This window comes from Oryctolagus cuniculus, chromosome X (genome assembly GCF_964237555.1).
Source record: "Oryctolagus cuniculus chromosome X, mOryCun1.1, whole genome shotgun sequence".
NCBI classification, from domain to species: Eukaryota; Metazoa; Chordata; class Mammalia; order Lagomorpha; family Leporidae; genus Oryctolagus; species Oryctolagus cuniculus.
In genome coordinates, this window is record NC_091453.1 from 116,586,930 (window position 1) to 116,613,642 (window position 26,713).

Here is a 26,713-nt window from a genome sequence, read left to right on the forward strand (position 1 = left end):
GGAGCAGCTGGGACTTGAACTGGGGCCCATAAGGGATGCCAGTACTGCAGGCAGAATCTTTACCCACTATGCCACAGTGCTGGCCTCTGAATTATTACTTTAAATATATATAAATGGACTAACCCCACCCATAAAGACATAGTAGCTATATAGTTAAAATATCAATATCTGATTATATGTCCTCAAATGAAGCTAGTTTTATATATGTATGCATATATATATATGAATTTTGTTTTAGAAAGATCTATAAGTAGGACTATGCATGTGTCATTAAAACATATATGACAATTCTTTAGACCTAATGCTGGAAACTGTTATTAAGCCACTTATTTTGGTTTGTGTCCCAATGCACAGGAGATAACTGGTCAGGAGTTGCTGTTTCCTACCATCCCACAGGAACAGACACATACATACATCCTTATATTTACATAGTCCTTTTCAGATAGTCTAATCTTTGCATTTTAATCTACTATATGTTTCACTCTGTGAGGTAGGAAGTAAAATAATATATCCATTTTCTTGCTTAGAAAACCTAGGCCTAAGGAGTTGAAGTGACTTGCCAAAGGGAACATAGCTTAAAGGTAGAATTAGAACCAGAATTCAGTTGTTCTGATTCTTAGGCCAGGAACGTTAAATCATGCTATCCTGTGAAAAGAGGTCATAGCCTTTGACCTTTGAAGGAATTTAGATTGAATATAAAATCCTAGGTGAAAGAGTGTAATAACAGATGACTATATTATAAGCATATGGATCCTCGAAAGTCAGATAGATTAACTTTATTTCCAAGCCAGAATAAGAATTAAACAGAAGATGCGTGTTGTAGAATGATGTATTTGTGGTTGTCAATAATTTCTCTTCTATTTTACAATAATTTCTATTATTTTAACACAACAAATAGTTAAGTATTAGGCATTTTAAAAGAAGCATACTTGTTGAAAGGATTGATGTAAAAATTGGAAGGGAGCCAGCGCCGCGGCTCAATAGGCTAATCCTCCGCCTGCGACGCCTGCACCCTGAGTTCTAGTCCCGGTCGGGGCGCCAGATTCTGTCCCGGTTGCTCCTCTGCCAGTCCAGCTCTCTGCTGTGGCCCGGGAGGGCAGTGGAGGATGGCCCAAGTCCTTGGGCCCTGCTCCCGCATGGGAGACCAGGAGAAGCACCTGGCTCCTGGCTTCGGATCAGCGCAGTGCGCTGGCCGCAGAGCACCGGCAGCAGTGGCCATTGGGGTGTGAACCTACTGGAAAAGGAAGACCTTTCTCTCTGTCTCTCTCTCTCTCACTGTCTACTCTGCCTGTCAAAAAAATAAAAAATTAAAAAAAAGTGGAAAGGTAGAAATGGATCAGTCACATTGTATTTCTACCTCTCATTCCTATCCCTTGTCTGTAGTATGGAACACATTCATGAGTTGGGTACCGATATTACTTATTATGGATGATGACAATATGTTCTAGAGCAATGGGCTCTATTTTTCTCACTTCCAAGGAGTGCTAGAGGAGAAGAGAACCAGATTTCAGATTTCAGGGCTTCATTTGCCCATCAGAGTGGAACAAGGTTCCCACTAATCCTTCACTCCAAGTCTGAGACTCTAGAAATAGGAGAGGGACTTAAAAACTCATTGATTTGTTGCTTTCCAAAATACAAAGGATGGAAGAGCCTAACAATATTGCCTCAGCTACATTATCTTCTTTAAGATGAAAAAAATTAAAATTCAAGTCATTCCTCTGACTCAGTCGTGACCAATATAAAGTTGTCTTTCCATCCCTGTTGTATTTTTCAAAAGAAATATAAAAAGATACCATTTAAAATCTGAGCATCAGGTTGTCTTCAGGCTTTATTTGTTACAAAAAGGAAAAACTCACAGACTTTATCATTATTTAACCCAATTTATAAGTTCAGATAATTACAAATAGAACTTTCAAAAATACATTCCTATGTCCACCAGTCCATCCATCCATCAAAATGAGGCAGAGGCATAGAAATCATCCTTTTGTGCCACTGCTTTTATTATCAAACCTCACAAACATTGGATAAGGAAAAGGTCATGATAAACACCTCATGAAATATTGATTATAATATGCGTTTGGTATTCAATTGCATAATGTTTATCTGTGTGGTGGTGAGATTAAATCAGTAGATATATTTTTTTTTTTTGCAATTTGAATTGATTCCTCCCACAAACTTCTTTGTTTCTAAAGTCTCTGGCACTTGCCACAACATGCCTGTTAGTGACAACAGCAATAATAACAAAATAATTAGCAAATGGAAAATGGCTACTACAAACAGAAAATCTTATGAATAAACTGATCCACTGGACTCCCCCACCTCCATCAAATTACTCTAATTTTACAGTACTTGGTAAAATTTTTCAATTTTTTCAGTCAGTTTGGAATCCTTTTGAAGACCCATCTAAGACAGTGTGTATTTTCTGCTGGTACTCTACCCTGAAAATAAATAGCAGGTGTCTTGCTTGAAATATTTGCAATTTGAATCTGAAGAATCAATGTAAAGAGAAAGGACACTTTAGTAAAATGAAGATTTGGCATTTCTTTTTACATTATATGCATCAATTAACTCAGCTCACACAAAGTGCCAGGTACTTTGCTAATTGACAAGGACAGAAACCTAGATAGGAAAAGGTCCTTAGAATCACGACCCTCAGGTTCTATTGGGAGATACAGAAGTAGAAGGAAATGATTCCAATATAGTGTAGTGAAAAACCTGATATAGTTGATCATATTACATGTACCAAACAGAGTAGGAGCCAATCCACTTAGATGGAGGTAAAGGGATGCTTTCCTGAGATGAGGATATAGAATTTGGCTCTTAGAATATGATTAGAAACACTTAAGACAAAGCAAGATGCATAGGGACAATGTGGAAAGAGTAAAAACTGTTATGTAGTATGACTGGTAGAGCCAAATATGTGGGGCAAAGTAAAAAAAAAATAAATAAAAAAGGCCCACTGGCTTTTTGTATTGATTTAAAGCTTAATCATTTGAGTACAATGAATATTTAGAGACTGCATGATATAAAAAGAACAATCAGAATAAGCTATTATGTCTTCCTGAATCTCATTTAAAACCTAATTAGATCTGGTAGGAAGCTGGCAGAGTCCTGTCTGGGTGGAAGGAGATAGATCTGTCGCTGTAAAAAAAATGTCAAAAGTCAGCTTATTTCTCCACAAGCCTAGCATTTCTCTTTAAACTCCAATTTGAAATGCCATAAGGGTAGGTACCTGGGTTAAAAGAGCCATGTTGGTTTATGTCGCTCCCCGTCTTCGTGGAGAAACGACACAGGACCCTGCGCTGTTCTTTTGTCTGCTTGGCCCTCCCCGGGTTTGCTGCTGGTTCTTCCCGGGTTGGCTGCCGTCCCTTCCACCTCCGTGGAAGGGCGGTTCCCCCTGGCCACTTTCCCCACTTCCGCGGGGGAGCGGCACACCGCCGGCCGGCTCTCTCGGGGGCTGCACAGGTGTTCCTTCAAATAGATGTTCCCCTTAGATGTTCCTGGTGCATGTTGTCTCTCTCCTCCTTTATAGTCCTCTTCCACCAATCCCAACTCTGCTACCCACACGCCAAGTACGCTGCTCTCCTCCAATCAGGAGCAGGTCCTGCTGTTTATTGGTTGAACTGGAGGCAGCTGTGTAGAAGCTGTTTTCTCCTCTCCCAGTGCCATATTGTGGGAGAGCAGATGCATAGAATAAGTCTTAATTCCAGTAACTTAGTCTAGTCCGAGTTGCTCCCCACAGATCCCCCTTTCTTTTTATTTTTTGGCGTTGATACGCGCCTGTCTTTGGTACCCCATGGCACACACTCTGCTCTGCTTGCTGGAGTTGCCCACAGGTGCTTACAAGCCCTACCAATCAGGCAAACCGAATCCGGGTCCTCTCTTCGCCATGTTGTGAGGAGGTTTTTAGGCGCTGATGCGTGCCTGAGTTCGGTGCCCTGCAGCGCATGCTTTGCTCTGCTAGAACTGCCTGCAGGTGCTTACAAGCCCTATCAATCAGGCAAACCGAATCCAAGCCTTCTCATTGCCGTATTGTGGGGAGACTTATTGGTGTTGATTCGTGCCTATCTTCAGTGACCTGCAGCTCATACTCTGGTCGAGCTGCCTGCTGGTGCTTATCGCCTTACTAATTAGGCAAACCGAATCCAAGCTCTCTCATTGCGGTATTGTGGGGAGACTTATTGATGTTAATTCGTGCCTGTCTTCGGTGACCTGCAGCGCATAAGCTGCTAGCCGCCCACAGGTGCTCACCACCTCCCTAATCAGGCAGACCGAATCCAAGCTCTCTCATTGCCATGTTGAGGGGAGGCCTTATTTTTCTGTTTCTCTATCTCCGGGCATTCCTATTTCTCCTATTTTACTTCTATCTACCAGCATGCCTATTTCTCTCATTTTACTTCTAGACTTCTGTTTCTCTTATCCCTGCGGCTTCCCGGCGCCCGCCCTGAGGCTGCTTCTCGGTGGCTTCCCGGCTCTGAGCCGCTTCAGCCCGTGCTTCTCTCATCTGCGCGGCTTCCCGGCTTCGCGCACGCACTCCGCGGTCTCCGCGCCCCTTCGCGTCCACACCACGGCCTTGCGCTAGCCCCGGGTTCCCTATCTACTTGTGCCCCGTGCGCTCTCTCTGCGTGCGGCGGCTTCCACGAGTCACACAGCACAGCTCATGTTTCCGCCACCGGTATTCAGTCCAAGTTCCCCGGGCTAACCTGGCGAATTCAAACCAGCTCACGTCTGCGCCCTTCGGCTTGGCTTCCCGTCCTTTGCTCCCCGGGCTAATCTGACGGATTCCAACCTGGCAGCCCACGTCTCTGCCTCTGGTTCCAGATTTTCGCCTTTTGCTCCCCGGGCTGACTTGAAGAATCCCAAGATAGCTTACATCTCCGCCTCGGCCTGCCCTTTTTTATTTAGCTTTGTCAAATATCTTTGTAATCCTAAATTTGATTACACATTACTCATGTGTATGTTAAATGACATGTTAACATGAAAGTGTGTCGCTCCCCCTCTTCATGGAGGAACGACACTAAACCCTGCCTAGGCTTCATATCCGAGTCACGGCACCATTATGTCGCTCCCCGTCTTCGTGGAGAAACGACACAGGACCCTGCGCTGTTCTTTTGTCTGCTTGGCCCTCCCCGGGTTTGCTGCTGGTTCTTCCCGGGTTGGCTGCCGTCCCTTCCACCTCCGTGGAAGGGCGGTTCCCCCTGGCCACTTTCCCCACTTCCGCGGGGGAGCGGCACACCGCCGGCCGGCTCTCTCGGGGGCTGCTCAGGTGTTCCTTCAGATGTTCCTGGTGCATGTTGTCTCTCTCCTCCTTTATAGTCCTCTTCCACCAATCCCAACTCTGCTACCCACATGCCGAGTACGCTGCTCTCCTCCAATCAGGAGCAGGTCCTGCTGTTTATTGGTTGAACTGGAGGCAGCTGTGTAGAAGCTGTTTTCTCCTCTCCCAGCGCCGTATTGTGGGAGAGGAGATGCATAGAATAAGTCTTAATTCCAGTAACTTAGTCTAGTCCAAGTTGCTCCCCACAGGTTTATACAGTTTTTCAGGTATGTTCTAATTCTTACAACACCCTTTGAGGTGTGGACAAATAGGACATGTGTTATCCATTTTACATATGTGCCAACTGAGCACAGAAAATTAAGGTAGCTTGTCCGAAGTCAGAAAGCATGTCAAGTTGTGGAGCTAGGACCAAAATCCAGATTGTCTTATACTAAAACTTTTATTTTCTACTATGCCACACACTTTTTACAAAAATCTGCAACAAATTATCCTATAAAATTATAGTTATACTTAACTTGTTCTATGGCAAATATCACTGAAATTGTATCACAATAATAAATTCTTCAAAATAAACCTACTTATATAATCAAATCCACCTTAAGAGACAGGTAGGTATCAGGTAACTTTTATCCAGAAATCTTCAAAGTTGAAAATTGTGTGTTCTTTTGCACCTAGTTCATTGCCCTAGGAGGGTTGACTTGTATAGATTCATACCAACAAGCCTCCTTGCCTTCAACTTCTCACTAGGTTTGGCCAATGAGAGACATTGTCAGGTGAGAGTAAAAGGGTAAAATGAAGTGCAGTATGTATTCCTCTGATTTCCATTCTCCTAACCAACAGTGAGATGACAATGTTCCTCTAATGGTGGCCACAGTTCTTGTCAAGTGGACTTTTCAATTTAATCCCTGCCTGGATTCCAGTGATTATTTTCAAGAGCTATTATTTCAAATACAAATATTTCTGTGGACTTGCAACCCAAATTGACTTCTCTGTGACAGTACTTTCATATACTTAAAATGGGAAGCCCTTGAGCATGAATTCTGTGTTGCTGATTAGCTCCTGCAGCTCCAGCAAAAAGAAGTGTCTATAAAAGTCAGAGAGCTGCCGTCGTCGTGGCTCACTTGCCTGCAACGCTGGCATCCCATATGGGTGCCGGGTTTAGTCCCGGTTGCTCCTCTTCCAGTCCAACTCTCTGCTGTGGCCTGGGAAGGCAGTGGAGGATGGCTTAAGTGCTTGGGCCCCTGCACCCGCGTGGGAGACCAGGAAGAAGCACCTGGCTCCTGGCTTTGGATCAGCACATCGCCGGCCATAGTGGCCATTTGCGGAGTGAACTAATGGAAGGAAGACTTTTCTCTCTCTCTCTCTGTCGCTCCCCCTCTTCGTGGAGGAACGACACAGGACCCTGCGCTGTTCTTTCATCTGCTCGGCCCTCCCCGGGTTTGCTGCTGGTTCTTCCCGGGTTGGCTACTGTCCCTTCCACCTCCGTGGAAGGGCAGTTTCCCCTGGCCGCATTCCCCACTTCTGCAGGGGAGCGGCACACCGCCGGCTGGCTCTCTCGGGGGCTGCACAGGTGTTCGCCTTAGATGTTCCCCTTAGATGTTCCTGGTGCATGCCGTCTCTCTCCTCCTTTATAGTCCTCCTCTGCCAATCCCAACTCGGCTGCCCACACGCCGAGTACGCTGCTCTCCTCCAATCAGGAGCAAGTCCTACAGTTTATTGGTTGAACTGGAGGCAGCTGTGCAGAAGCTGTTTACTTCTCTCCCAGCACCATATTGTGGGAGAGCAGATGCATAGAATAAGTCTTAATTCCAGTAACTCAGTCCAGTCCGGGCTGCTCCCCACACTCTCACTGTCTATACCTCTATCTGTCAAATAAATAAGAAAAAAAAAATCAGAGAGCTAATGGGAACAACTATATGCATGTTAGAGCAAGGCCTTTATCAGTATATGCTCATTATATAGCTTAAAGGAGCACAACAATTTGGAAAGTAAGATTTTGCAGGGTACCTTAACACTGAGGCATATTTCTGAAGTCCTACCTCAGACTGCTATAACACAGAGAAAGCAGAAGCAAATATGGCAACAGATAAACGTATTTGGTGTTTAAACCTGCATTCATGGGGCCAGCATTGTGGTGTAAAGGATTAAGCCACCACCTGCAATGCCTCCATCCCTTGTGGGAGCTCCACTCCTTCTAATGTGCCTAGAAAAACAGCGGCTGATGGACCAAGTCCTTGGGTCCCTGAATCCACGTGGGACACCCAGAGGAAGTTCCTGGCTCCTGGCTTCAGCCTGGCCCAGTCTTGGCCATTGCAGCCATTTGAGGAGTGAATCAGTGGATGGAAGAGCTCTCTCTCTCTCTCTCTCTCTCGCTCTCTCTCTCTCTCTCTCTCTCAACTCTGCCTTCATATAATCAATAATAAAACTTTAAAATACACAGAAACCCACATTCAGCTATTTTTGATAGATTTACTGATAGGTTCAGCGAAATAAATTCTCATTTCATTCAAATAACTCATGCAATTTGCTGTTACTGTTCATCAAATTGAACATTTAACTAAATTATCAGTTGCAGTGGTTTTCTGTAGCAGACAGTAGGTTCTGAGGAACTCTTATGCATGGATGAGAGAAAAGTAACTTTTGAATGAACATCCAAAAATGATTGCCAAAAATAAAGCACCTAGTATGATATAACAAAAAGATTCTTAAATTATCCTGGCAACATTATCAAAAATTTTTACAACAGTGCAAACAAAATTGTATGAGAACTAGGGCAGCTTCCCTACACAGAAACAAAGTAAAGAATTGGTTGCCAGGGTGTTTCTGGTTTCTGTGGGTTTTAAAAAGTCCCAGTTTTTCTCTCAATCTGGAACATCTAATTATTATCATGAAAAGGAATATTTAGTTCTGATGTCTTACATATTTACTATCTTTAAAATATAACCAGGGGACTGTAGTGCTTAATGTTTACATTTATCTAATCTCTTGTCCCCAGCTTTTCACTGCTTATTTAATCTAAATTAATGGACCATGTTCAAATCAAAGAATGCTAAACTAATTAAAGCAGGAAAGTCTAATTTGGCACTTTATACTCTAAGATTTATTGCAGACATTCACGATTTGAATTTGATTGCATTTATTGAATCAAGCCAGGAAGTCCTTTTACTCTAATGATTGGGGTAGGTTAATCTATAATGAAGTTGAACCTAAAATTAGAGGTGGAAGTTAAATTCACTTCAACATTACAGTATTATATACTGTTTAGGTGCTAGAGACTGTGGATAGCCCGATGACTCAGCCTCATTCCTTACCTACTTTCAAGGAACCCGCAGTCTACTAAGAAACATGGAAGAGAAGAGATAATATCATAAAGAACGTATCTTTCTCTCTTCTGTCAGAATGACATTCTTCTGAAGAGACTCTATCTTCCAAAGATGCAATCAGCTCAACAAACTTTAACAAGACACCTACTGTGTGTTGGAAAATGGTACTAGTGTTAGGAAATGGTAATTTGTAGATAAAGTTTTTGTTTCTGTCATTGAGGTACACCTGAAAGAGACAGAAAAAGAAACAGACATTAAAACAGAGTAGAAATAGGGAGATATATGAGCACAATAAAGAGAAACACAATTTGTTATAGAAAAGTTAGAGATGATGTGGTATTGGCAATTGATATGTTCAAAAAATACTATGAATGCCCACTACATACCAAGCCATGGGTGTAAAAAGATGAATAAGACTTAGTTCATTCCCTAGAGGAGCTCACAGTTTCAGTGGAATTGTATATTGCAATGCTCTAAAAATGTTTACATCAAACAGGATATTTTAACCAAAAATGTATATATATACATATATAAATGTATATATATACATTATATATATTTATATATACATATATAATTATATATAATATATATACATTATATATACATATACATTATATATAAGTATATATAATGTATATTATATACATTATATATAATATATATATATTGTATATATAATGTATATATAGTATATACACACACAAATATATATATATTTACACATAATATATATTTTTGAAATCTTCAACCTTCTGAAAGATATATCACTGGATAAATAAGAAGCTACTAAAAATTCTTAGGATAGGCATAATTAACAATGTATACTTAAAGAATTGAACTGTCAGTTAGATGAAGTTAATAATTTTACTGAGTTACAATTGTTTAAAAGTAATTAAAAAGCTAAAGTTCAAAAATAATTCACAATACAGTTACATAAGTTATATAAATTAAATTATAGTAGATTGTTTCTTTTTAGATTAAATTCTGATTTATGACTTCAGACCGTTTTTACAATATCAAAATTAATCTAAAAAGTGTAAGATTTTGTCTACTACTTTTTAGCTATTTTATGATAAATGATATACCTAGAAAAGTAATACTTTTTCTATAATATAACAATGCTCAGTGGTTCACAAAATTATTGCTTTATTATGCTTCTGTACAATTAGAATTTATTGAACTAAGTAAAAAACTTCATACAGTTATATACAGAATTTTTTTTGTATTTATATAGGTCATTTTTTTCATTTTCTAAAATCCACAAATATTAAGACTGCATATGATTTACCCCAACAACTTCCATTCTATGGCTAAAATTGGTTACATTTTATGATATTTTACATATGTCACCAGCAGGTGACTTTCTTGTGGGTTCTATTCTTCCCCACATAAATTTTTATCACTGAGAACTTCATGAACTTGGCAGAACAGTCATGTCACTCTTAGAGGGCCATGCTTTCGAGTCCACTGTCTTCATTCAAGTAAATACTGAAAGTTGCAAGAAATATGAGAGGGAGGTAAAACATTACATCATTGTCCCTGGGGGTCACTTGAAAATATTGTAGGCTTCCAATATTAAATACAAGAGTACTGTTCCATACTATACAAAGAGCCATACTTTTATATTTTAACACACATACCTGACAATATCTCTAATGTTGGTCATACAAAACCAAGATCTTAGAAGTAAATTTGACCACCTCTCCAATATTTCATATGGTTGTTGTCAAGTGTTGTATTTTCATCTTCCTTTTGGTGGTTTATGCCAGGGATTGGCAAACTTGTTCTGTAAAGATGGAATAGTAAATGTTTTTATATTTACAGGCTGTAGGATCTCTGACACTACCATTTCACTGCTGATGTAACATAAAAGTAGCCATAGACAATAGGTAAATGAACAGGAGTCATTGTGTTCCGGTAAAGCTATGCTTACAAAAACAGGCGGTAGACTGCATTTGCAGGCCCTAGTTTGTCAACTTGTGCATTGTATGAGTGGTTTTCAAAAAGTTTATCGAAAATGTGTGTTATCTTTTAAAATTTTTATTAACAGTAATTGTACATATTTATGAACTAAAGTGAGGCATTTCAATATATGTACACAACGTATGCTGATTCAATTATGATAATCAAACATTTCCCCTTGTCTTACATTACTTTATAATTAGAACATTGGAGCTTCTTTCTTCTACTTGCTCATAGATTATACTAGGTTATGTGAACTCTATTTACCCCACTATGTTGTGTAATAGTAGGAACTTATTCCTTCAATCTATCACTGACTGGTGCCTGGCTGGCCTCACTCACAAGTCTTGCACTTGTCTGACTGTTGAATGAGACACATTGATTCTCTTCTGCATGGCATGTATCCGAGGTTGTTCTCTTCAGGGCCAAGACATTTATGCCACAATGTCTAAAAATATTGCTTGCTGACAACCTACTACTGAACCCCTCTCCCAACAACTGCCAAAAATTGTTTCTTAGCCCAATATCATACTCATTCACTAAGGGCAACCCTTATCTAACGACTGGTTGGTACAGAGATAAAACATGCCTGGCCCTTTTGCCTCAACTTTGAGCAAATTTGAAGGTCATCTCAACTCTAGAGCTTTCCAAGAGATCACCTGAGATCTCTGTTTTAAATGTCTTGCAGTCCAACTTCACTCTGTGGCCAATCCCATGTTTGTTATTGTTTCACTGTTGCTCCCCATACCCAACTCTCCAAAAAACAATCAAAAAAATCCACTTCATAGTTGGAAATCTCCAACCCTAAATCTGTTTTCTGGGGAGCATGACCAGAGACATCCTACATGTGACTTTTTAACCTCCATCAGGTTTTTCTAAGCTCACTTATCAGAGAGTTGTTCCAGGGTTCCCAAGCACACAAAATTAAGTCTGGTCTTTGGAGACTTGGGCTCATATCTTGCAGTTTCTCTCTTCTGTCACATTATTTTGATCCAACATCAGTTAGTAAAAATAAATTTAACTAGATTACATAATCTTTACAGCATTGATGATGATACTTTTTCAATAATTACTTTGTGCTAGACACTGTTCTATGCAATATATATATATATACAACTTTTATTAATTCCATTACTTTATCAAGTAGGTATTGTTGCTACCATTTTTTTACAAAAGACGAAATAGTAGACTTTCTTCATGTATATCCCCAAACAAGCTAAATTGCATGAAATTTGTGAACTATCTCTGATTCTATCTTGGAGGTGGGTGACAGAGTTCTGTGATATACAAACCAATCATTCCATTGGATGATTTCAGTTTGGGAATTTAAATAATTGAACAATGCTGATGGTAGTTAAAATTTTGATTTATCTTAGAATTTTGCGAAGTGACTGAAATTAGTTGAAGGAAAGGCATTAAGGGAACTCACTTGTTTTTTTTTTTTATTTTTTTTTTTTTATTTTTTTAACAGGCAGAGTGGACAGTGAGAGAGAGAGACAGAGAGAAAGGTCTTCCTTTTGCCGTTGGTTCACCCTCCAATGGCCACCGCGGCCGGCGCACCGCGCTGATCCAATGGCAGGAGCCAGGAGCCAGGTGCTTTTCCTGGTCTCCCATGGGGTGCAGGGCCCAAGCACCTGGGCCATCCTCCACTGCACTCCCTGGCCACAGCAGAGAGCTGGCCTGGAAGAGGGCAACCAGGACAGAGAACGGTGCCCCAACCGGGACTAGAACCCGGTGTGCCGGCGCCGCTAGGCGGAGGATTAGCCTAGTGAGCCGCGGCGCCAGCTCACTTGTTTTGGTTTTTATTTGGACTCTAGCAATCTTGTAGCCTTTAGTGTGCTTGTGCTCATGCACCTTAACCATATTTTGTTCACTGAGGGATTCCAATGCTGAAAGAATTTCATTTGAAGAATCAGTCTGGTGTGTAGGCAAACCCTTGCTGTGCATCAGAGCAGACATTTTAGGTATGAAGCCAGCTCATATTTGAGTAACGGTGGATTTAGTTACTGATCCCATGTATTTATACTGTCTGACTTTTATTTTAATGATTCATTTTCTCCAATCTCCCTTGATAATCAGAAGCTATTTTTTAAGGCTATTCAAATATTGCAGAGGAAGTATGGATTTAGAATAGAACATTAACAGCCAAATACTATTTCTCTCTTCATTCTCATAACATAAAAGTCTAGAAACTATAAGAAAATTTGAGAGTGGTGTTGTGATATTTTCACTCCACTGAATGACAGGAAGAATATTTGGTCTGCTTAGGTGTTTGGGTATTCCTTTTCTCCCTCACAACTCAACATAAACTTGACAAAGAGACTGACCTTTCCATATGGTAAAGATTATCATTTAGTCATGGGAATACAAGATGCAGTTTCCCCCTTGCTAGACTTCTCAAACAAGCTTCTATAGTTTAAATACCCTGCAGTTTCAATGGTACATCTTTTTGCATCTTTTACTTGAAGGTCTAATAGTTCACTGTTACTTGCTCTGGAGCTAGGACCCTAAAAAATGATTTATAATGAGAACATGTATACCCTTTCCACATTAATATAATCAACTAAAAACCACTTTGAAGGTGGGGCACTATTCAGTTCTATTCTTTGATAACTGATTTACAAGGATTTTTCATAGAAGTTTGGTGAAGAGAGGATATAGCATAACTACTTCTTGTACAACATAGCCATTGACTTCAAAATAATCAAAATCATGCCCATTAGACAATTAGTAAAATCACTAATGAAAGATGACTAAACACCAATAAAGTTTGAAAGATTCCCAAAGAATTGCAGCTAACCAAATCAGATTATTAATTTGTATTTTATTGAATTTATCACTTATTGAGGAAATCAAATTAACAGAGATCAACGTTAAGCTTTGTGAGCTCAGTATTATTATTGATATTACTCACAGAGTAAGATTTTCACCCAGGGAAATAATTTTGATTAATTTCTCAGTGGACTAAGGAAAGATTCTCTTTCATTTCTAACTCATAGAATTGCTACTTCATTCCCTTCAGTAGTTGGTGGAAAACATAATTATCTGAATTTTCTAGGTCATTTATGCCCATTTTTTGCAATATAGTTTATTTGTTCAAGTATTTTTTAAAGTAGAACAGGACCATAACCTTGATGACAGAATTCCTAGAGTCCCTAGATACTCTTCCCTACAGGCCACTGGGTATTGTGTCTGCCTGATTCAGTAAAAATTCTCCGTAAAGAAATTCCCCAAACTGAAAGATAAAATAATGTGCTAAAATATTTTCAGCAAATAATTTGTTATAACTCAGCTAAAAATGTATAGAGCTCCCTGATTTTTCAGCTGTGCCTCTATTTATATTTACTTTATACAACTGAGATTTCAAATAAGGAGAAATTAATATCATTTGAAAAATTTCCCCAAATAAGTCCAAATACAAGCCTTATAACAGTTTGTTTTCTTAAGTCCTCTAATTTCACAGATGTCATCCTGTTCCAAGAGAATTAAAATCGAATCATCAGATAATTGTATACATACACAGTTATTTTCTTCGGTATTCAAATCCCTTTGAAATTGTCTTCCCTTTAGCTCTTAATTTCTTATTAAGTGTGTTTTTGGTACAAGACTGAAATTATCATTAAATTGCCACAGATGGTTCTGCCTTGATCACATTTTTCCTCATTCTTTCCCTTGATGTAGCTAGAAGCTAGCTTTCTGCTTTGATCTGACTGATACTTAGAAAACTAAAAGTGCAAATATCATTTTATACCACAAACTGGACTTTATTTTTTTCATTCTAAGAATTCCTCAGGTGGTGTTTGTTAATACTGAGGTTTAGTTGTATGATTATTCCTAGCCATGTTCTTGTGGATTATTTTCCTGAAATATGTTTAAACTGATTAGTTTTGGCAATCAACTGTAAGCATTTATTGAGATCATCAAAATAAACCCATTTTTAATTCATTCATGTATTCACATGTTCCAGATGGATGCGTTTTCAGATCAACATTTCAAGCCACATTCCCCAGCTTTTCAGTTTTCTGTAAACCTGGAGGCTGATGGTCCTTGCTCACAGCCATATGCCCATACACAAAAAAGGATTTCAAATACCAATGTTGATTTTCATAACCAATTTTCCCCAGTTTGTGTGTGATTTTTTTGTTGTTGTTTTATGTTGGGTAGCTAGTGGAAGTTCCTTCCCAGTATCTATAGAGAAAAACTCACCCCTTGACTTCAGGTTGGGAGTTCTTTAAAGATAGAAACTTTGTTAACCTTTATTGTAGACCCTGAGGATCTGGTCTGATGCTGTGGACTCTGTGTACATTTGTGGTGAATGAAATATGGACTGATTACCTAGAAAACACAGGGTGCAAGGCACTATTAATTAGGATTTAAATTATATAATTTATTAAATAACATTTAATAAGTGCTATGAAATTAACCAAAAAGACATATCAGTGTCCTTTAAATAGCCAACACTATTGAAATGATAGAAGTAAATATGAATCCAAACAGTTTAGAAAAATGCAGCATCAGACTATAACAAATAAAAGGCTTGGCCTTCCCACATCTAGCATGTGCCCTTAGTTCTTTCTTCTGTCACATCTCCTGTGGAAGAATTAAAGAAGGGGAACTACATAGAAAGTGATGTTTTGCTTATCATTCTATTCTCTTGTGTTTTATCCTGTTCTTGGTAGGTACCCGTGTTTGTACACATGTGAAATAAATAATAGTAATGATATAGAATTTGGAGCTTAAAATAACATACCTCGGTTTCAGTACACTAGTGTGACCCCAAACAGCAGCACAGAGAAGATGAATCTGGTTAATGTCCAAGTTGAATTCCTTCCCGAATATCCAAATATTGACAATGTTAAAATAAAAGAGATAGGCTACAGAGTTAATTTTAATTATCTCACCTCTTAACGATCCATGTTGAAAATAAGCTACCTGAAAAAAATGAAAAAAAAAAAAAAACTCATGTGGAGTTTACCTCTATACTCACTCCATTTTATCAAAACTTTCAGTTCATCACTAATGGTTCCTGTGAAAGAAGAATAATGCATTTAAAAGTAATGCACTACAAAGGCATGCAGGAAGTGATATCCAATGAGAGTGTGCATTGTTTGTATTCCCTTTCTCCCAACAAAGTATCTCTAGGTTAGTATGGATAAACTGCCCTTCGTGCCCTTCCAAAGTCTGGTGTCCCAGACTTTGTGCTCTTTTGCAATACTCTGCTAAATCCTTTGAGAAATATTTCATATATTTTGGAGAACTATAATAGAGTATTAGTACTAGGCCTCTTCATTCTACTAATGAAGATAACAAGACTCAAGCAGAAAAGATTTTTGCCCAATGTGTAACAGCAAGATAGTTAACAATAAATGCCAATATAAATATAATTATGCCACAAAGACTTGAAAAACTATTGTACATAGATTTTCAATGCATTACTGTTCCTCCACAAAAAGCATTTGTAATGAAATGAGAATTTTGATAAAATGGAGGATAGAGGTAGGGCCCACATGGAATGGATAATTTTCTTCTTCTTTTTTTCTTTCTTTCTTTCTTTCTTTTTTTTGTATCGTGGGCCTGAGCGGAAAAACACAGCAAGCATAAAAAATAAGGATACATTGTTAGAATTTTAGTACTGGGAAACACTGATAATAACAATAATTATATCACCAAAAGGAATAAACCCTCCAATTTATTTATTTTCCTTATAGTTGAAAGGAAAATCATATAGGTGGGGCGGAGGGCGGGGAGAGAGAGAGATGGAGAGAGCTATTCCAACTATTGATTCACTCTCCAAAGGCTTGCTGCATCCAGGGCTGGTCCAGGCCAAAGCCAGGATCATGGAACTCAATTTGGATCTCCCATGGGGGTGGCAGAGACCCAAATTTGTGGGCCGTTATTAGGTGCCTCCGAGGGTGTACATTATCAGGAAACTGGATTGGAAGCAGAGAAGCTGAGACTTGAACAAGACACTTCAATTTCAGATGCGGGAGTCCCAAGTGACAACTGCTATGCCAAAAACCCACTGCATAGTTTTAGTTCTTTTTTGTATAATCTATATAAAGTAGTTCTTTTTAATATAGCATATAGTATTTCTCTCTCTCTCTCTCTCTCTCTCTCTCTCATCTCTATCTCTCTATCTATCTCTATCTCTATCTCTATCTCTCTACCCCAATCATCTCTGGAAGTGAGCCAGAACTCAAAACCAGTTAGATTTCAGGTGTCCCAAGTGGCATCTTAATCAGTACGACAAATGTTCACACCCATGAACTTTGTTGTCTTTAATGTTATGGAATCAACCAGTTTCAGCACTTTCCTTTTATAGATTCCTTTGGATTTTTACACAGTCATGTGGTCTGTGAATAAAGTGACTTTACTTATTTTTTCTGCCAACGCCTTTTATTTCTTGCCATACTTCCTGGACTAAGTACTCCACAACACTATCAAGTAGAACTGATGAGAGCTGACATCCTTACCTTATTCTTGACCTTAGGGGGAAACATATTTTACTGTTAAGTGTAATGAACGGTACCTATTACAGCTTAATAAACTAACATAAAACATAGTGAAAGCCACACCTACTTATTATTTCTTACAATCAATGGATTGGCCAGAGGCTCTCTGTGCTAGTAAATTGATCATCTAACTCATGTGGTTGCATTAAACATGATATTCATCTATGGGCTTGACTAACTTGCATCCTAGAGCAGCTAGGCCTCTCTTCACAGTTTAACAGTCTTTCTCTCCATGTTATCTTTGTAATTCAATGATCTAGGTAAAATTTCCTTACATGGATGCAAGCAAGTAAAAGTGGAAACTGTAACATCTCATAATATGTAAGGATAGAAGTCACATAAAGACATTTCTCCCACAGTCTATTGGTCAATAGAATCTCCTAATTCAAGTAAAAGAGAAAGTAAGCCCCACTACTTTTTGATAATAGAGGTATATATAAATGGTTGGGAGGAATTGTTGGTTGCTATATTTACAGAAAATTTACTATATCAGCTGCAGGATTTTTAATAGATGCCATATATCTGATTATGAAATTACCATAAAATCTTAGATTTCTGAGAATTTTACCATAAGTGCTGCATTTTATCAAATAATTTTCCTACGTGTATTGAAATGGTCATAAAAACTGTTTCAGAAATTTCATGGGAAGATGGAATTGAAAAGGACACTTGAGATCCAAGATTACTGAATAGTGAGAAGCTTCACTGACCTCAGCCACGGAGAGATACCAGAAAAAAAATGAAGGACTACTTTCCCAGAGGACAGATTGAGAGAAATTTTCAGTGGAGAAGTGACAAAACAGAACAAAGACTCTGTAGGGGCAGGAGGGGATAAGACAGATGGATCTCTGTGGCCACCTGTGTTGCCAGCCACCCCTGCATTTATACAACTGGCTTCTACCTGGAAACACTGTCTTCCCAAGACAAGGTATGAGGGAGGTGCCATGGCTACTGTACTGTCAGTTTTAGCTTAAGAAGAATGCCACAGTCCCCACTGATTTCAAATACAGCCTGGGGAGCTAACTAGAGTCTGATTGACTACTTTCCTCTGAAAAGGGAAGCCACATTGCTTTCCTCACCTATCCAACCCCCTACCAGCCAGACTCAATTTGCTGTGATAGGACCACTGTTGAAAGCTATTTTGACTTAGCAGACTGAAAGCAGTCCCGCTGCTACCAGAAGCCACTAGAGCCAGAGAAAGGACAATTTATAGTGTGGCACAGAGACCCCCTACATCCTGCAAACATGGGAATACTGGGCATAAGACTGGGAGCTGTGCTTACTCATTATGTGTGATCCAGGAAAGTTGCCCTCAGATTCTTGGGACTAGCACCAGAAGCAGCTCATAAAAAATCAAAGAGGCCCAGACCTGAGGAAATTTCCTCTGTACCCGCTAGCACATGGTGCTGTGAGTCCCAGGCACAAGGCCCAACATCACCCTTGCCTACCACATGGGGACTGGAGGCAGTTCCAGCTGTGCCTTTCAGAGCTGGGATTGTTTATCCTGGCATCACAAACTTTGGAGTAAATTGCACTCACTCAGAATCTTTGGATTGTTCTGTCTGCATCAATCTTTTTCAGGTAGGTGGCTACTACCATCTTTAATTCTGGACTCCCATTCTGGGAAATCTGGATAATGTTCCACTGTATCTTATAACACAAGAATTGTAAAAATCAATACTAACTTCTTCAAACCCAGTGGAATCTACCTGATGTGACCTAGGGAAGAACCTGCTGGAATACCACCTCTCTGGACTCATATGTGCCAGTGAAAAATCTCCTGTATATCTTGTAGTCACCCTGTAAGATTGGAACAGATTCCAGTTCACATCCCTTAGTTCTGGGATTGGGAATTTTGGTGTTATGATCCCCAGCAATAGTCACACTACCAGCAGGGCCTGGGGGAGGTCCCATCCATATCACATGGTCCTAGAGTCACAACTCATTCAGACTTACTAGAGGGACATGAGGACAGCTTGCTTTTGTGTCTCAAGAATGTGGTGCTGACTATCACACGACCTAGTGTGACTGAAAACCAATACCCTGGTGACAGAAAATACACAACCTGGGAAGCCCATATTCAACTGAAAGTCACACTTCTACCCCCCAAAAAATGGTTACAGAATAGACAATTGTGTTACTTATAGACATTGTTGTCACTGACTAAGGGAAAAAAAGTCTATCAGAATTTATACTCTGGACTCACTTAGAACCAAAATCAAAGCAACAAAGCCAAGTGATGTCTTGCATTCCAACTAAACTATAAACTCCTTTCCAACAAAAAAGAGCAGAGACTATTACACCAGATGCAAAGACTTCAATGTAGGGATACAAGAAACTTGAGAGGCAACATAGCATGACACCTCTGAAAAAATAAAATAGTTCTCAGGAAATAGATGCGGACCTAAAGGGAATCAATGAAATGCTAGATATTAAATTTAAAATAGCGATTATAAGAAAACTCAGTGCAATGCCAGAGAATACATATAGATAGCTTACAGAAACTTTGAAAACAATAGGTGACATGAATGAAAAGTTCACTAAGGATATAGAAATAATCAAGACGAACCAAACAGAAATAACTTCAATCAAAAGTAAAACTAGACAAATGGGATTATATCAAACTCAGAACCTTCTGCACATCAAAGGAAACAGCAGCGTGAACAAACATCTGACCAAATGGGAAAAAAATTGTTGCAAGTTACTTTCCTGCAATGGATTAATACTCAGAATACATCAATCAGTGATTCAAAATCTCAACAAGAAAAAAAACCACCAATCTAGTTAAGAAATGGGCACAGGACCAAAATAGATAGTTTTCAAAAGAAGAAACACAAATGGCCAAAAACTATATGAAAAAATGCTCAACATCACTCTCCATCAAGGAAATGCAAATCAAAGCCGAAATGAGATCTCACCCCACCCCAGTCAGAATGTCTATTATTCAAAAGACAGCAAGAAATGTAGATGAGGATGTGGTGAAAGGGTAATTTTTATACAGCGTTGGTCGGAAGTTAGTGCAGACTTCTGAACAACGGTATGGAGATTTCTTAAAAATCTAGAAGGAGATTTGCCATATAATCCAACAACCATACTTCTGGGTATATATCCAAAAGACATGAACACATTGCTTCAAAGAGATACCTGCACTGCCATTTTTATAGCAGCACTGTTTACAATAGTGGTATATAAGGTTTAATCACTTGTTTGACTACAATTTGAAACAAAGTTTGATAACATACTACACTTGCACCAAAACTACTGTTTACAATAGCCAAAATATAAAATCAACCAAGGTGTCCATCATCAGATGAATGGATAATGAAAATATGGTACATATTAACATTGGAAATTCAGCTAAAAAGAAAGAAAAAAATTTGCAATTTATGGAAAAAATGTATGCATCTAGAGGACATCATGTTGAGTAAAATAAGAGGGACAGAGAAAGACAAATACTGTTTGTTCTCCCTTATTTGTGGGAACTAATTTTTTAAAAAATATGAAAAGAAAAAAATGGAAATGCCTGTGTATAATAGTTTTGGTGCAAATAGTGTTTGTCAAACTTTGTTGTAAATTGTGGTCAAACCAATGATTAAGCCTTATATACTATAGTTCTGATTTGTGACTATTTTAAAATTATGTATATATGAGTGAAGTTCGAACATCTTTTAATTTAATTATTATTTATAGACCTTGCCTGTATTCCTGTTAAACTGTGGTCTTTTTACTTTTTATTTGTTGAACTCTTTATTTAGTGGAGCCTTAAGCCTTTGCAATAATGTAAATTAAAGATATGTAATCTTAAAAATAATAAATATTAAATTAAGGTGATGCTGCCAAGGCTATGGAAGCCTCTTGAGTTCACAAAAACTCTGACTTTATTTAGACCAGGTCATAATCAAAGTGGAAGTTCTTTCCTCCCTTCAGCGAAAAGTACCTCCTTCTTTGATGGCCTAGTTTTTCCACTGGGATCTCACTCACAGAGCTCTTTCATTAGGTCATTTTTTGCTACAGAGTCTTGGCTTTCCATGCCTGAGAAACTCTCATGGGCTTTTTAGCCGCATCCAAATGCCTTAAGAACTGATTGTGAGGTCAGAGTGCTGTTTAACGCATCTGCCATTCTATGAGTTTGCTGAAAAAATACACTTTTAAGTCACAGTACAGTATTCCTTTCTGGTATAATAACGATAAATGGTGTCTCTATCAGCATGTCAACTATGTCTGCAAATAACAGATCCCTTTACCATAAATCATATGTAAAGACATTGCTTAGATATGTTAAACTGAGTTTCACATCCAATGCTCTTTTGCTGCACAAGAATTGTCTCTTAGTTAAAATATTTCAATATATTGCATCTTTATAATGTTCTGGATTTATTGTTTCAAAGACAGAAACTGGGCCATTGTCAAGAAGTAGCATCAGGCCGGCACCACAGCTCACTTGGCTAATCCTCCGCCTGCGGCGCCGGCAACCCGGTTCTAGTCCCGGTCAGGGCGCTGGATTCTGTCCCGGTTGCTCCTCTTCCAGGCCAGCTCTCTGCTGTGGCCCAGGAAGGCAGTGGAGGATGGCCCAAGTGCCTGTGCCCTGCACCTGCATGGGAGACCAGGAGGAAGCACCTGGCTCCTGGCTTTGGATTAGCACAGTGCGCCGGCCATAGTGGCCATTTGGGGGGTGAACCAACGGAAAAGGAAGACCTTTCTCTGTCTCTCTCTCTCACTGTCTAACTCTGCCTGTCCAAAAAAAAAAAAAAAAAAAAAAAAGAAAGAGAGAGAAGTAGCATCATATAACACAGACACCACTAGTGGTATAACATGAGGAACTCAAGGTGTGTTCTGCCCAGCATCATTTTTGCTGCTCACCATTTACTGCATAACATTCAGACAGATGGAAAATCTCTTTTAAAATGCGAACAATCCAAGGTTAACACATAAATTCAACAATAAACTCAAATAACAATTACTAAGACATGCATAGAACTCTGTTTTATTAGCTATGATTACACCTTTTATAATATATTTTATCTTCCACAACTTATTTGATTTTCATTAGAACCATATGATTTAGAGGATTTTAGTAATAATAGAAGCAGTACTAGTAGTAACAATTATAACCTTTATAGAATGCATACTATGTAGTGGGCACTGTTCTAAGCACTTTATATATACTAATACATTTAATCATCACAGCAACCTTAAAAGGTAAGTTAAGTAAATACACTGATCTTCTGTATATAAAGAGAAACGAAAATGAATCTTGATGTGAATGGAAGGGGAGAGGGAGTGGGAAAGGGGAGGGTTGCGGGTGGGAGGGACATTATGGGGGGAAGCCATTGTAATCCATAAGCTGTACTTTGGAAATTTATATTCATTAAATAAAAGTTTTAAAAAAAGGTAAGTTATATATGCATATTACCCATTTTTAAAGATAATGAGGCCAAGCCAAGGAATGATTAAGTACCTTTCCCAAAGGAATAGGAGTTAGGTAATTGGTGACTCAGGATTCCAACCTTGGCATTCTGGTTCTTAGGCATTATGTTATTAACCGCATGCCCCAAATCCTTTATTTGTTCATTTACTCAGGAATGATTTATTGAATGCATACCTTATACCAGGTATTTCTGAAGGCTTTATAGAGATCAACAAAGAACAGTTTTGATCTCTCTCCACAAAAGCTTTTATTCTGAACATGTTAAATAGTGAAGTAAATTTCAGTTAGTGATTTTATAAAGGAAAACAAAAGTAATGTGAAAGACATTCATGCAAGTGGAATTAATTTATTTTTCAAAGGTTTACTAAGGAATAATTGACAATTAAAATTGTATATTTTTAAGTTATGCAACTTGATGATTTGACAGATGTATAGATTGTGAAGTAATTGACAAAATCTAGTAAATATACATTTTCTCACACATTGTTACCATCTTCCATTCTTTCCTTTCTTCTTCCTTCCCCCCTCTTTTTTCTTTTTTGTTTTATTTCCTTCCTTCCTTAATCTTTCTGTCCATTTTCTTCCCTTTTTCCCTACTTCACTTCCTCCTTTCTTTTTTCCTGATGGTGAAAACAAGCTTTCCCCTCTTAGCAAATTTCAAATATAATACAGTATTGTTAACTAGAGTCACATTATTGTACCTTAGATCTTTCAATCTTTCTCATCTGTGTATTTCAACTTTGTTCCCCTTGACCAGCATATCTTTATTTTCCCTCCTATTAGCCCCAACGTTAGTTGCAATAGCCAAGATATAAAAACAACCTAAATGTCCATCAATGAATGAATGAGTGATGAAATGGTGCTGTATATACACAATTAAATACTATTCATCCTAAAAAGCAGGAAAAAATTCTTGTCATTTGAGACAAAATTGAAAAACCTGGATGACATGGTGCTAGGTGTAATAAGCAGGGCCCAGAAAGACAAATAGCAGATGATCTCACTTTTATGGGGTTGAACTACCTTTTCACTGCAATCTCAGAATAAGAGGAAAGAAGCTGTCATGCAGAAGATTTGGGGACAGAGTTCATCACGAAGTGAGAGTAGCGATGGTTCTAAGGTGAGAATGGCTGAAAAGAAAGAGGAAATAATAGGAAATGAATCTGGCTACAATGTAGAAAATGAGGAAATATGTAGTGGAAGCTGAAGCCAGAGATGTCAATGGATTTAATTCCCTAGAAGAATGTTGGATGTTGCTCTGATTGTACTGGGGAATAATGGAAGGCTTTATGCAGGGGAGTGTCATAGTGTGATTTAAATACAAAATGGCTGTTTCTGGCTATTTTGTGGAGAAAGGACTTTACAGTGTCAAATTGGGAGTGAGAAGACTGATTTGTGAGAAGTAAATGGATATGAGCATGTTTTGGACTCATAGGTAGGAAGGAGAACACCTGCAGGAGAATTCAGGTTGTCTGCTCCTTAGAAACTAGTTTCAATTCCAGCACCCAGGAAATTGATATTTTAATTGTCTGGTAGTTGTGTGAGGGAAATGTACAGAAGGTAGAGAGGATAGGGAATAGGGAAGGGAAAGGAAAGAAAAGAAAAGGAAGGGAGAAGAGAAGAAATATATTTTGAAGTATGGAGCTCTGAGGAGTATCTTTCAAGTGAGTTGCCGATGTTGGGGCTTTAGGCAGTAGACAGTCTCTAGATTTGGAGGAATAGATACACAGCATTACAGAATAGTAGGAGGAAAATTCAGCTTAGAAACTCTGCTCATTAAAGACTAAAGTCAGATAAATTCTAAGTAGCTAATAAGATGACAAGCACAGTATCTGTGTTTATGCTCATAAAAGTGGTTTCCTCTTTATCCTCCCAATTGACACCTCTCCCCCAAATTGGCAAGCATTATAGAATTCAATCAAACATATTTTTTCTTTTGTGTCTTTGGTAAAAACTGATGTAATATTCTTCCATTTTCCCATTTTTTTCAAGTAGAAATGTGTACAAGTAAAGCATATATATTCCATACATCCCAGCCAGTGTAGTGTGCTATGATAATGTTCAGACTCTCTAATGCTCTGAGTCGTCTTCATGGATATCTGTAGGCTATTCTCTGGGATGTGAAATCTACATTATTCTGGAAAGTAGTAGCACTAATGGATTGGTCAAATAGTTTAAGTATTAGTTGCAGCCAGATACAACTGATGAAACTGTGTTTTTAAGCATTCTGTATGCAAGGTACAATATATCCAAAACATTTTTTGTATATTAAGTCAAGTTGCAGCCAATATTTCCTGAAAATCCTTTGAACAAAGTTGGCAAGACTCAGAGAATCACTCTCTTTCAACCTTTGTTTTCCGTCACTTTCCTTCTCTCATCAATACCTGCTCTGAGGGAAAGATTTGAAAATCATTTTTAGAAGTACAAATGTCTAAGAAGGCTCTTGAAAGTATCTATTTACTCCTCCAGGGAGATTCTCATTTTAACAAGAAAAGAAATCCTGAGCCAAAAAAATGAAACTTAAGTTATGAAACATTTGTTACAAAGGCTTGCTTCATGTGATTATGAAGGTTGGCAAGTTCCATCTACAACATGGGCCAAGAAGCAAGGGTGCAGTTTCAGTCCAAAGAGAGTCTGTGGAAACTCGAGTGAGAATAGAAAATGTAGTCTTTAAGGACAAAATGGGTTTGAGTGTTCAGGAAAGGCTTCATGAGGTGTAGAATTTTCAAAGGAATTTAAAGAAGAGGGGAGATTTTTGTTTAGTAATACTGAGAAGAAAGAATTACTGATTTTATAGGAAGTCCTCTATGGAAAGTATTGGTCACAGAAAGTTCCTGACTTGTGATGGCTTGACCTTGGATTTTATTACTTTAGAATGGTGTGAAAGCAATGAACATTTAGTAGAAACTGTACTTCCACTCTTGAATTTTAATCTTTTCCCAGGTTAAGGAAATGGGATCCAATCCTCTCTTGCAATGGTGTGTGGCTAGAGAAAGCAGCTCCCAATCATTCCCACAGTCATGAAGGGGTAGCAATGCACTTTATGTTGCTATGCTAAGATGATCAATAAGTTAAGTGGATTCAATGCATTTGCTTTTTACAATATTTTTAATTTACAATGGGTTTATTAAACTATAACCCCATTTTTAAGTCAAGTAACAACTATATATGTATTTATATGGTCTTATAATAGTAATTTGAGTCAGATGGGTAAAATATATTGTAACATATTGTTACCTAAGTGCTTTTATTTCTTCATCACTTTACTCAATGGGTAGTTCAAGACATTCTAAAATATCTGAGTGTTAGCTATCTCTATCTGAAATTGTGAAGATAGGGAGGAAGTGGTATTATCCAGAGTGTGTACAATGTACTAGAAAGAACTCCTTCCTCAATGATCTTTGCTCTCTAATTTCATAATAAGAAACATATAAAGTAAATAGCTGTTTTCATATGCCTCAGTAGAGGTTTTTTTTTTTTTATCTTTAATTTAATGAATATAAATTTCCAAAGTACGACTCATGGGTTACAATGGCTTTCCCCCCCATACCGTCCCTCCCACCCACAACCCTCCCCTTTCCCACTCCCTCTCCCCTTCCATTCACATCAAGATTCATTTTCGATTATCTTAATATACAGAAGATCAGCTTAGTATACCTTCAGTAAGGATTTCAACAGTTTGTTCCCATACAGAAACATAAAGTGAAAAATAATAGATGATTTTTTTTTAAATGATGATGAAATCAGATCAGACCTATTGTCATGTTTAATCCCAGTGAGAGTCAAGTTGGGAATTGATAATTTCTTTTTTTTTTTTTTTTTTACAGAAGATCAGTTTAGTGTACATTAAGTAAAGATTTCAATCGTTTGCACCCCCATAGAAACGCAAAGTGAAATATACTGTTTGAGTACTCGTTATAGCATTAAGCCTCAGTGTACAGCACATTAAGGACAGAGATCATACATGAGGAGTAAGTGCACAGTGACTCCTGTTGTTGACTTTACAAATTGACACTCCTGTTTATGGCATCAATAATCTCCCTATGCACCAGTCATGAGTTTCCAAGGCTATGGAAGCCCCTTGAGTTCTCCGACTCTTATCTTGTTTAGACAAGGTCATAGTCAAAGTGGAGGTTCTCTCCTCCATTCAGAGAAAGGCACCTCCCTCTTTGAAGACCTGTTCTTTCCACTGGGATCTCACTCACAG

At 38.4% G+C, this 26,713-nt stretch overlaps 1 pseudogene; it reads right to left on the reverse strand.

The window, feature by feature from the left end:
- The window catches only part of LOC100338848 (securin-like), a 137,298-nt pseudogene that overhangs the window by 24,796 nt on the left and 85,789 nt on the right, over positions 1-26,713 (reverse strand).